This window comes from Pseudorca crassidens, chromosome 14 (genome assembly GCF_039906515.1).
Source record: "Pseudorca crassidens isolate mPseCra1 chromosome 14, mPseCra1.hap1, whole genome shotgun sequence".
NCBI lineage: Eukaryota > Metazoa > Chordata > Mammalia > Artiodactyla > Delphinidae > Pseudorca > Pseudorca crassidens.
The window spans coordinates 52786834-52799848 of record NC_090309.1 but is presented as its reverse complement, the minus strand read 5'-3'; the positions used below and the strand labels follow the sequence as shown (position 1 = coordinate 52799848).

The 13015-nt window shown below is 40.6% G+C and overlaps 1 long non-coding RNA gene across 3 annotated transcripts in view; it reads right to left on the bottom strand.

The window, feature by feature from the left end:
• The window catches only part of LOC137205198 (uncharacterized), a 332583-nt gene that overhangs the window by 308631 nt on the left and 10937 nt on the right, over positions 1–13015 (bottom strand). The gene's annotated exons all lie outside the window — the stretch shown is intronic.

Genomic DNA, 13015 nt, shown 5'->3' with positions numbered 1-13015 from the left:
ATGTCAGCTTAAAATAGAGTTGTTTTGAGATATTTGGGGATTTTATAGTAGCATGAAGAAGAAATTGAAAACAAAGAGAAGTAAAAAGAAAACGGGAAACCTGCAACTCATGCAATTAGATTTATTAAATTATTGTCAATTTAGTTTAGTCTTTGTCCAAATAAGACAGTGAAACAAACACACACAAAGCTAGTAACCACAAAACAAATTAATTCAACAAATATTTGTTGAGTGTGTACTATATGCCAAGCAGTGTTCTAGATGCTTAGAATACATCAGTGAACAAAATAGAGACTGCTGCCCCTCTGAAGCTTACATTCTGGTATGTGTGGGGGTGGGGGTGGGGGTGGGGGTGCAGACTTAAGCAAAATAAAATAAATAAGCTATCTAGTGTGTTGTAAAATAAAGTACAAGGGAAAGAGGATTGGGATTCCTGGGATATGGTTGGGGGAATTTTCAGTATAAAATTAGGAGGTCAAGGCAAGCCTCACTGAGAAAGTAAAATTTAAGCAAAAACTTAAAGGAGGTGGGAGAGTTAGCTAAGCAGATATCTGGGAGAAGAACATTCCAGGCAAAGAGCAATGGTCATAGGGCAGGGGTGTACCTGGCATTGTAAAGAAAGAGCAGGGAAGGCCAATGGTGGTGGTAGTGGTAGGGTTAGATTATGCGGGCTATAAGGACTTCAGCATTATTCTGAGTGAAATGGGGAAGCCAGTGATTAGTTTTGAGCTAAGGAGTAACATGAACTGACAGATTTTAAGAGGATCACTCTGACTGCTGTGGTAAGAAAATACTGCATGGGGGCAAGAGTAGATGCAGGGAGTTGGGAGGCTATTAAAGTCATTCGGTGAGAGATGACTGAGGTCTTGATCAAGGTGGTGGCAGTAGAGGTAGGGAGAAGGGGTCAGATTCTAGATATATTTTGAAGTTATGAGAGAAACAGAGGCGCCAGGGATGACTCCAAGGTTTGGGAGTTGCACAATCAGAAAGATAGAGTGAGGCAATGGACCATAGTTACTAAAAATGCCTGACTCCAAATGCAACACTGATGTGGGTCAAAAAGTTGCATTTGCTATAATATAATTTGGAATCTCCTTAATACTCTCTGCCTTCCCTAAACATTTGCCTCATTTATCAAGAACCATTTTCACAACTGCAGTATTTAATTTTGAAGAAACTATTTATTAGATAGCCTGTTGCTGCAGATAAATTTGTTTTACTCTTCCAGCAGTGGAAAAGAAAACAGTTTTCTCTAGCTTCACACGTGCAATCCTTTTAGGCAATTTCTAAAATTGAAGTAGGTTGACTTTTCAGTTGTTTATTTAAAAATAATATTAGACATGAAGAGGTTTAGAAAATGTTGAACTATTTTGCGTGGGTTGGGAAGTAGCAGAGCCAGGATTCAAACCTGAGCCTGTCTAAATCTAGGGCTTTTAAAAACTGCACACACTGTCTCTCCACTTCACTGCTAAATAAAAAGGAAAATGGCATTTTAACACTTTCTTGTTCCTGAGAATTACTGAAGCTTCAGATTTGCCTCTGTCTTAGTTCATTTCAGCTGCAACAACAAAATATGATAGACTGGGTGGCTTACAAAACAACATTTACTTCTCACGGTTCTGGAGTCGGGGAAGTCACACAATTCGGTGTCTGGTGAGAATCCTGGTTCACAGACTACCATCTTCTCACTGTAATCTGACATGGCAGAAGGGGCAAGGGAGCTCTGAGGGGTCTTTTATAAGGGTACTTAATCCCATTCCTTAGGGTTCTACTCTCATGACCTAATCATGTGTCAAATTTCTCACCTCCTAAAACCACCTCCTAAAACCATCACATTGGGCATTAGGGGTCAAATAGATGAATTAGGAGGGACACAGACATCAGCCCATAGCAGCCTCTTTTGTTAGCAATCAGTGTAGTTTTAAATGTGGCCATATTTTAATGGAGTTTCATTGGTCACATTCTGAGCCTGAGTTTCCCCATCTTTAAGCTGAGAGAAGGGATCTAGATCAGTGATTTTCAAGTCTTTAAAAATTCCAGCTCTCTCAAGGCAGGACATATCCTATCACTAACAGGGATTCATTGTAGTAGACGTTCTCAATGAGGTAGAAGTGGAAGAGGGCCTGGAAGTTTGACAGAGTCTGGCCCTGAAGATTCTAATTTTACTTCCACTCATTCTGTTAAATCAGTGGTTTTCAAATTGTGTTCTGGAGGAACATTGGATGGAAATGCCTGGGCTTTTCCAGTGCTTCTCTGCCTGTCAGTATCCACCCATCTTCAACCAGAGAAGGTCCACTTTGATTGATAGAGTTGAGCTCCCTATAAGATTTCACTAAAATAACAGAAAACCACAACTGTTCTACTTAGAATGGTCTGAAAACTACTGTTCTAATTCAGTGCTTCTCATACTTTAATGTGTGGATGAATCATCTGTGCAATCTTTAAAAATGCAGATTCTTAATCAGTGGGTCTGGGGTGGGGCCTGAGAGTCTGAATTTCTAATAAACTCCCTGGTGATGCCAGTGCTGCTGAGTGAGCTCAGCTCACACTTTGAGTAGCAAGGCCTAGAATGATCTGTAAGATTGTTTAAACTTTAATAGTTTTTCTACTCAACCCTAAAGACTGCTTATGAAAGGTCTTCCCCAGAGTGATCTATCTGTCTCATTTTCTCAGTGCCTCTTCTCTCTTTTTTTTTTTTTTTTTTGCGGTACGCGGGCCTCCCACTGCCGTGGCCGTGGCCTCTCCGGCCGCAGAGCACAGGCTCCGGACGCGCAGGCCCAGCGGCCATGGCCCACGGGCCCAGCCGCTCAGCAGCACGTGGGATCCTCCCGGACCGAGGCACGAACCCGCGCCCCCCGCATCGGCAGGCGGACTCCCAACCACTGCGCCATCAGGGAAGCCCTCTCTCCCTCTTTTGAAAGGTAAATGTTTAACCTTCTGGACACGCATTTAAAAATCTTTGTTTGTACAGTGAACACTGTGCCTCAGCCAGTTCATCTCAGCAAGAGCTAACTGTGGAGGGTCAGGGAAATTTGCCACAAGCGAGTTATTTATAGGTAGTTTCTGTGACATGCTCTCCTAAATTTAGCATCTTAATGAACTTCTCCAGATTAAGGAGTAACTCTCTTGCACTCTCCCACCCTTTGTGTAAAAAATTTAGCGCATACTTAGACTGATTATCTTCTTTCCTGTGTTAGAACATTCAAAGAGTTCTTTTCTCAAAATACTTCCTAGGCTGCCTTTGCTCCACATTATCCTTTTTCTGCAGCGGGGCGGGACATGGTCATCCCCTCTCGGAACTTTGTTACCAGAGCTGATCCTCCGCCCTGCCCTTCTCAAGCCTCTACACAGCCCTATGACTCCACATCCAACTGCCTGATGCAGGGGTAAGCAAACTTTTTCTTGAAAGATCTAGATAGTACATATTTTGGGATTTGTGGTCCATAGGTTCTCAGCTGCAACTACTCAACTCTGTCCTTGTAAATGCCAAAGCAGCCATAGACAATATGTAAATGAATGTATTTGGCTGTGTTCTGTTATAACTTTATTTATAGAAGTGGAAGTCAGGCCAGATTCCCCCCACACCACCCTGCCCCCAGGCTGTAGTTTGCTGACCCCTGATCTACATGCTTGTTGAAATAATACCAGTCAGACTACAACCCCTGGGAATTTGGAATTGTGACCCTGAGGCTGAGTTAAGGAATAACTGTGGGTTGCTAAGCAGGAAAGTTGGGCAAACTGGGTGGGGGCCAGTGGTGGATAGCTGGGATCACTATTTGGGACAGTCATAGGCCACATGCAAGCAAAAAACAAGCAGAAAAGCCAATCTGCAGAGAGAATGAAGCAGGCATATGAAGAAACACCAAGACTAGAGACCATAAGATGAGAGACAGAAGGGGGGAAGGGGAGTTCTTGTAAAGTTGGCTGTGCTTCCCACAGTTGTCTCATGTAATCCCTGCCTATTTTTACATTCGTTCCTCCTTCCCTTTAGCCAGCAGGCATGAATTCTGTTTCTTGCAACTAGATAACCCCAAACTCGATCAACCTTTTATACTCTAGGCATTCCAAATAACTGACAATCCTCGGACTTGAACAGTCACCTCTCACACAACCAGGCTTTGCTAGGTGCAGGGCCACTGCCCACCCCCACACTGCCACTTCTATTCTATAGTCTTTTCTTTTGTCATATTTTGCTCAGGCATCATCTGTGGCTGAGTTAGGACTCAGTTCCCACTGCTCCTTATGTAAAGCTCTATCACTGCACTTACAATACCACATTATATTTTCTGATTTGCTGGTCTGTAATATATATATATTTTTTGGCCATCCTCACAAAATGTATTTATTCATTTTTTTTCTTATTAGTCATCCATTTTATACACATCAGTGTATACATGTCAATCCCAATCGCCCAATTCATCACACCACTACCTCCACCCCTCCACCACTTTCCCCCCTTGGTGTCCAAACATTTGTTCTCTACTTCTGTGTCTCAATTTCTGCTCTGCAAACCGGTTCATCTGTACCATTTTCTAGGTTCCACATATATTCATTAATATACGATATTTGTTTTTCTCTTTCTGACTTACTTCACTCTGTATGACAGTCTCTAGATCCAACCACATCTCTACAAATGACCCAATTTCATTCCTTTTTTATGTCTGAGTAATATTCCATTGTATATATGTACCACCACTTCTTTATCCATTCGTCTGTTGATGGGCATTTAGGTTGCTTCCATGACCTGGCTATTGTAAATAGTGCTGCAATGAACATTGGTGCGTGTGTCCCTTTGAATTATGGTTTTCTCTGGGTATATGTCCAGTAGTAGGATTGCTAGGTCATATGGTAATTCTATTTTTAGTTTTCTAGGGAACCTCCATACTGTTCTCCAGAGTGGCTGTATCAATTTACATTCCCACCAACAGTGCAAGAGGGTTCCCTTTTCTCCACACCCTCTCCAGCATTTGTTGTTTGTAGATTTTCTGATGATGCCCATTCTAAGTGGTGTGAGGTGATACCTCATTGTAGTTTTGATTTGCATTTCTCTAATAATTAGTGATGTTGAGCAGCTTTTCATGTGCTTCTTGGCCATCTGTATGTCCTCTTTAGAGAAATGTCTATTTAGGTCTTCTGCCCATTTTTGATTGGGTTTTTTTGTTTGTTTGTTTTTGTTTGTTTTTCTAATTTATTTATTTATTTATGTTTGGCTGCATTGGGTCTTCGTTGCTATGCACGGGCTTTTCTCTGGTTGTGTCGAGTGGGGCTACTCTTTGTTGCGATAAATAGGCTTCTCATTGCGGTGGCTTCTCTTGTTGCGGAGCACGGGCTCTAGGCACGCAGGCTTCAGTAGTTGTGGCACGCGGGCTGAGTAGTTGTGGCTCATGGGCTCTAGAGTGCAGGCTCAGTAGTTGTGGTGCACGGGCTTAGTTGCTCCATGGCATGTGGAATATTCCTGGACCAGGGCTCAAACCCATGTCCCCTGCATTGGCAAGCAGATTCTTAACCACTGCGCCACCAGGGAAGTCCTTGGGTTGTTTGTTTTTTAAATATTGAGCTGCATGAGCTGTTTATATATTTTGGAGATTAATCCTTTGTCTGTTGATTCATTTGCAAATATTTTTTCCCATTCTGATGGTTGTCTTTTCATCTTGTTTGTAGTTTACTTTGCTTTGCAAAAGCTTTTAAGTTTCATTAGGTCCCATTTGTTTATTTTTGTTTTTATTTCCATTACTCTAGGAGGTGGATCAAAAAAGATCTTGCTGTGATTTATGTCAAAGAGTGTTCTTCCTATGTTTTCCTCTAAGAGTTTTATGGTGTCTGGTCTTATATTTAGGTCTCTAATCAATTTTGAGTTTATTTTTGTGTATGTTGTTAGGGAGTGTTCTAATTTCATTCTTTTACATTTGCTGTCCAGTTTTCCCAGAACTACTTATTGAAGAGACTGTCTTTTTTCCATTGTACATCCTTGCCTCCGTTGTCATAGATTAGTTAACCATATGTGTGTGGGTTTATCTCTGGGCTTTCTATCCTGTTCCATTGATGTATATTTCTGTTTTTGTGCCAGTACCATATTGTCTTGATTACTGTAGCTTCGTAGTATAGTCTGAAGTCAGGGAGCATGATTCCTCCAGCTCCGCTTTTTTCCCTCAAGACTGCTTTGGCTATTCGGGGTCTTTTGTGTTTCCATACAATTAAAAAATTTTTTTGTTCTAGCTCTGTAAAAAATGCCATTGGTAATTTGATAGGGATTGCATTGAATCTGTAGATTTCTTTGGGTAGTATAGTCATTTTCACAATATTGATTCTGCCACTCCAAGGACATGGTATATCTCTCCATCTGTTGGTATCATCTTAATTTCTTGCATTAGTGTCTTATAGTTTTCTGCATATAGGTCTTTTGTCTCCCTAGGTAGGTTTATTCCTAGGTATTTTATTCTTCTTGTTGCAATGGTAACTGGGAGTGTTTCCTTAATTTCTCTTTCAGATTTTTCATCATTAGTATATAGGAATGCAAGAGATTTCTGTGCATTAATTTTGTATCCTGCAACTTTACCACATTCACTGATTAGCTCTAGTAGTTTTCTGGTGGCATCTCTAGCATTCTCTATGTATAGTATCATGTCATCTGCAAACAGTGACAGTTTTACTTCTTCTTTTCCAATTTGTACTCCTTTTATTTCTTTTTCTTCTCTGGTTGCCATGGCTAGGACTTCCAAAACTATGTTGAATAATAGTGGCGAGAGTGGACACCCTTGTCTTGTTCCTGATCCTAGAGGAAATGCTTTCAGTTTTTCACCATTGAGAATGATGTTTGCTGTGGGTTTGTTGTATATGGCCTTTATTATGTTGTAGTAGTTTCCCTCTATGCCCACTTTCCGGAGAGTTTTTATCATAAGTGGGTATTGAATTTTGTTAAAAGATTTTTCTGCATCTATGGAGATGATCATACGGTTTTTATTCTTCAGTTTGTTAATATGGTGTATCACATTGATTGATTTGCGTATATTGAAGAATTTTTGCATTCCTGGGATAAATCCCATTTGATCATGGTGTATGATCCTTTTAATGTGTTGTTGAATTTTGTTTGCTAGTATTTTGTTGAGGATTTTTGCATCTATATCAACCAGTGATATTGCTCTGTAATTTTCTTTTTTTGTAGTATCTTTGTCTGGTTTGGGTATCAGGGTGATGGTGGCCTCATAGAATGAGTTTGAGAGTGTCCTTCCTCTGTAATTTTTTGGAAGAGTTTGAGGAGGATGGGTGTTAGCTCTTCTCTAAATGTTTGCTAGAATTCACCTGTGAAGCCATCTGGTCCTGGACTTTTGTTTGTTGGAAGATTTTAAATCACAGTTTCAATTTCATTACCTGTGATTAGTGTGCTCATATTTTCGATTTCTTCCTGGTTCAGTCTTGGAAGGTTACACCTTTCTAAGAATTTGTCCATTTCTTCCAGGTTGTCCATTTGATTGGCATAGAGTTGCTTGTAGTAGTCTCTTAGTATGCTTTGTATTTCTGCCATGTCTGTTGTAACTTCTCCTTTTTCATTTCTAATTTTATTGATTTCAGTTCTCTCCCTCTTTTTCTTGATGAATCTGGCTAATGGTTTATCAATTTTGTTTATCTTCTCAATGAACCAGTTTTTAGTTTTATTGATCTTTGCTATTGTTTTCTTTATTTGTATTTCATTTATTTCTGCTCTGATCTTTATGATTTCTTTCCTTCTGCTAACTTTGGGTTTTGTTTGTTCTTCTTTTTCTAGTTCCTTTAGGTGTAAGGTTAGATTGTTTATTTGAGAGTTTTCTTGTTTCTTGAGGTAGGCTTGTATAGCTATAAACTTCCCTCTTAGAACTGCTTTTCTGCATCCCATAGGTTTTGGATCGTCGTGTTTTCATTGTCATTTGTCTCTAGGTATTTTTTGATTTCCTCTTTGATTTCTTCAGTGCTCTCTTGGTTATTTAGTGACGTATTGTTTAGCCTCCATGTGTTTGTGTTTTTTACATTTTTTTCCCTGTAATTAATTTCTAATCTCATAGCATTGTGGTCAGAAAAGACGCTTGATACGATTTCAATTTTCTTAAATTTACTGAGGCTTGATTTGTGACCCAAGATGTGATCTTTCCTGGAGAATGTTCCATGTGCACTTGAGAAGAAAGTGTAATCTGCTGTTTCTGGATGGAATGTCCTATAAATATCAATTAAGTCTATCTGGTCTATTGTATCATTTAAAGCTTCTGTTTCCTTATTAATTTTCTGTTTGGATGATCTGTCCATTGGTGTAAGTGAGGTGTTAAAGTCCCCCACTATGATTGTGTTACTGTCGATTTCCTCTTTCAGAGCTGTTAGCAGTGGCCTTATGTATTGAGGTGCTCCTATGTTGGGTGCATATATGTTTATAATTGTTATATCTTCTTCTTGGATTGATCCCTTGATTATTATGTAGTGTCCTTCCTTGTCTCTTGTAACATTCTTTATATTAAAGTCTATTTTATCTGATATGAGTATTGCTACTCCAGTTTTCTTTTGATTTTCATTTGCATGGAATATCTTTTTCCATCCCTTCACTTTCAGTCCGTATGTGTCCCTAGGTCTGAAGTGGGTCTCTTGTAGACAGCATATATATGGGTCTTGTTTTTGTATCCATTCAGCACACCTGTGTCTTTTGGTTGGAGCATTTAATCCATTCACGTTTAAGGTAATTATTGATATGTTTGTTCCTACTACAATTTTCTTAATTGTTTTGGGTTTGTTTTTGTAGGTTCTTTTGTGTTTCCCACTTAGAGAAGTTCCTTTAGCATTTGTTGTGGAGCTGGTTTGGTGGTGCTCAATTCTCTTAGCTCTTGCTTGTCTGTAAAGCTTTTGATTTCTCCATCGAATCTGAATGAGATCCTTGCTGGGTAGAGTAATCTTGGTTGTAGGTTCTTCCCTTTCATCACTTTAAGTATATCATGCTACTCCCTTCTAGATTGTAGAGTTTCTGCTGAGAAATCACCTGTAAACCTTATGGGAGTTCCCTTGTATGTTATTTGTCGTTTTTCCCTTGCTGCTTTCAATAATTTTTATTTGTCTTTAATTCTTGCCAATTTGATTACTATATGTCTCCACATGTTTCTCCTTGGGTTTATCCTGTATGGGACTCTCTGCACTTCCTGGACTTGGGTGGCTATTTCTTTTCCCATGTTAGAGAAGTTTTCGACTATAATCTCTTCACATATTTTCTCTGGTCCTTTCTCTCTCTCTTCTCCTTCTGGGACCCCTCTAATGCAAATGTTGTTGCATTTAATGTTGTCCCAGAGATCTCTTCGGCTGTCTTCATTTCTTTTCATTCTTTTTTCTTTATTCTGTTTTGCAGCAGTGAATTCCACCGTTCTGTCGTCCAGGTCACTTATCCATTCTTCTGCCTCAGTTATTCTGCTATTGATTCCTTCTAGTGTAGTTTTCATTTCAGTTATTGTATTGTTCATCTCTGTTTGTTTGTTCTTTAATTCTTCTAGATCTGTGTTAAACATTTCTTGCATCTTCTCGGTCTTTGCCTCCATTCTTTTTCCGAGGTCCTGGATCATCTTCATTATAATTATTGTGAATTCTTTTTCTGGAAGATTGCCTATCTCCATTTCATTTAGTTGTTTTTCTGGAGTTTTATCTTATTACTTCATCTGGTACATAGCCCTTTGCCTTTTCATCTTGCCTATCTTTCTGTGAATGTGGTTTTTGTTCAACAGCCTGCTGGATTGTAGTTCTTCTTGCTCCTGTGTCTGCCCTCTCTGGTCTGTAATTTTAACTATAACTTTCGTCTCTGTGCTAAGTACAGTGCCTGGCACATAGTAGGAACTGAATATGCTTACTTAATGAATGAAGTAAAGGTACTCATTGCTAAACAGATCTGTAAAATACATATGTGTTCCAAACAGGTGATATGTTCCAAAACGGATCCTTGGATGTCTCTTCCAGCTTCATGAGCCCAAACAGAAATAAAATAAGTGATGAATTTGTTCATATGTAAAGGATTATAGAAAAGGACTCAATATGCCATTATATTCAACCTCATTAAAAGTGTTGTTCAAACCTATATTCTTACTGAAATTTTTCTTTGCCTATTTTATCAGTAACTGAATATGTTAACATCTCCCACTAAAATTGTCATTTTTTTCCTTCCTTGTCATTCTGTAATTTTTGCTTTATGTACCATGAGGTTATGTTATTAGAACAATACAAATTTAGAATTTAAAAAATCTTCCTGGCTAATTAAATCTTTACCATTATGAAGAGTCTCCCTTTATCTCTAGCACTACTTTTTGTTTTAGAGTCTACTTAATCTATTCCAGCTTTCTTTTGGTAGTATTGCATGGTTTAGTTTTTTCCATCCCTTTTCTTTTGAACTTTTTGCATTTTTATAGTTTAGATATATCCCTTGTAAACAGCATGTAGTTGGATTTTGAATTTTTGTCCAGTCTGACAGTCTGTTCTAGCTGGTTACATGGACCAGTGGCCCCAGGTTCATCACACCTCCTAATATTTATGTCCTTAAATAGTTCCCTCCCCTTGACTCTGGGATGGACCTGTAATTTGCTTTCCAGTAGAATGTGGCAGAAGTGACAATGTGCTATTTCCAAGCCTAACCCTTTTGGAAGCCCTGAGTTTGTATATAAGAAGTCTGCCTATCTCCCTGGAGAGACTACATGTAGAGGCATATGGAAAGGAAGAAGTCATGAAACTATTTGCACAAAAATCAAAGTATCCAATCAACGGTGAGAACCAATGCCCTATACATATGATCTCAGTCACGCTGTTCCAGCTAACACTCACCATTGGAGCCATGATAACTGATGTGCCAGACATGAGAGTAAAGCTATCTGGGATGCTTTAGCCCCAGCAGAAAATCACCCAGAGATAAGCCATTCCCTTTGTGTCCTATCCAAGTTCCTGACCCATAGAATCATGAAATATTGGTAAAATGGTGGTAAAGTTACTAAATTTGGGGGCAGTTTGTTGCACAGTAATAGGTAACCAAGGGAGACCTTTAAGATGGTGGAGGAGTAATATGTGGAGATCACCTTCCTCCCCACAAATACATCAGAAAAACATCTACATGTGGAACAACTCCTACAAAACACCTATTGAATGCTGGCAGAAGACCTGAGACTTCCCAAAAGGCAAGAAACTCCCCACGTACCTGGGTAGGGCAAAAGAAAAAACAGAGACAAAAGAATAGGGATGGGACCTGAACCTCTGGGAGGGAGCTGTGAAGGAGGAAAAGTTTCCACACACTAGGAAGCCCCTTAACTTGTGGAGATGAGGAGTGGCGGCGGGGAAGCTTCGGAGCCATGGAGGAGAGCACAGCAATAGAGGTGCAGAGGGCAAAGCAGAGAGATTCCTGCACAGAGGATCGGTGCCAACCAGCACTCACCAGACTGAGAGGCTTGTCTGCTCACCCGCCCAGATGGGTGGTGGCTGGGAGCTGAGGCTCTGGCTTCGGAGGTCAGATCCCAGGGAGAGGACTGGGGTTGGCTGCATCAACACAGCCTGAAGGGGGCTGTTGCACCACAGCTAGCCGGGAGGGAGTCCGGGAAAAAGTCTGCACCTGCCTAAGAGGCAAGAGACCATTGTTTCGGGATACACAAGGAGAGCAGATTCAGAGCATCACCTAAACGAGCTCCAGAGACGGTCATGAGCCACAGCTATCAGCATGGACCCCAGAGATGGGCATGAAACGCTAAGGCTGCTGGTGCAGCCACCAAGAAGCCTGTGTGCAAGCACAGGTCACTCTCCACACCTCCACTCCCAGGAGCCTGTGTAGCCCACCACTGCCAGGGTCCTATTATCCAGGGACAACTTCCCAGGAGAACACAAGGCGCGCCTCAGGCTGTTGCAATGTCATGTCTGCCTCTGCTGCCGCAGGCTCACCCCGCATTCTGTATCCCTCCCTTCCCCCAGATTGAGTGAGCCAGAGCCCCCTAATCAGCTGTTCCTTTAACCGTGTCCTGTCTGAGCGAAGAACAGACACCCTCAGGAGACCTACACGCAGAGGCGGGGCCAAGTCCAAAGCTGAATCCCAGGAGCTGTGTGAACAAAGAAGAGAAAGGGAAATGTCTCCCAGCAGCCTCAGGAGCAGCAGATTAAATCCCCACAATCAACTTGATGTACCCTGCATCTCTGGAATACCTGAATAGACAATGAATCATCCCAAAATTGAGGTGGTGGACTTTGGGAGCAGCTGTAGGTGTGGGGTTTGCTTTCTGCAACTAATTTGTGTTTGGTTTTATGTTTATCTTACTTTAGTATTTAGAGTTTACTATCATTGGTAGATTTGTTTATTGATTTGGTCGCTCTCTTTTTTTCTTTATGTATAGATATATGTATATTTTCCTTTTTCTCTTTTTGTGAGTGTGTATGTGTATGCTTCTTTGTGTGATTTTGTTTGTATAGCTTTGCTTTTACCATTTCTCCTAGGGTTCTGTCTGTCCGTTTTTTTTTTGTTTGTTTGTTTTAGTATAGTTTTAGTGCTGTTTATCATTGGTGGATTTCTTTTTTGGTTTGGTTGCTCTCTTCTTTTTTCTTCCTTGTTTTCTTTTTATTACTTTAAATTTTTTTTTATTTAAAAAAATTTTTTAAAATAACTTTATTTTATTTTTTTCTTTCTCTCTTTCTTTTTTTCTCCCTTTTCTTCTGAGCCATGTGGCTGACAGGGTCTTGGTGCTCCAGCTGGGTGTCAGGCCTGTGCCTCTGAGGTGGGAGAGTTGAGTTCAGGACACTGGTCCACCAAAGACCACCAGGCCCCACCAGTTCAGGACACTGGTCCACCAAAGACCTCAAATGGCAAAAGCTCTCCCAGGGATCTCCATCTCAATGCTAAGACCCAGCTTCACTCAACGACCAGCAAGCTACTGTGCTGGACACCCTATGCCAAACAACTAGCAAGACAGGAACACACCACCACCCATTAGCAGACAGTCTGCCTAAAATCATAATAAGGTCACAGATACCCCAAAACACACCACCAGATGCAGTCTTGCCC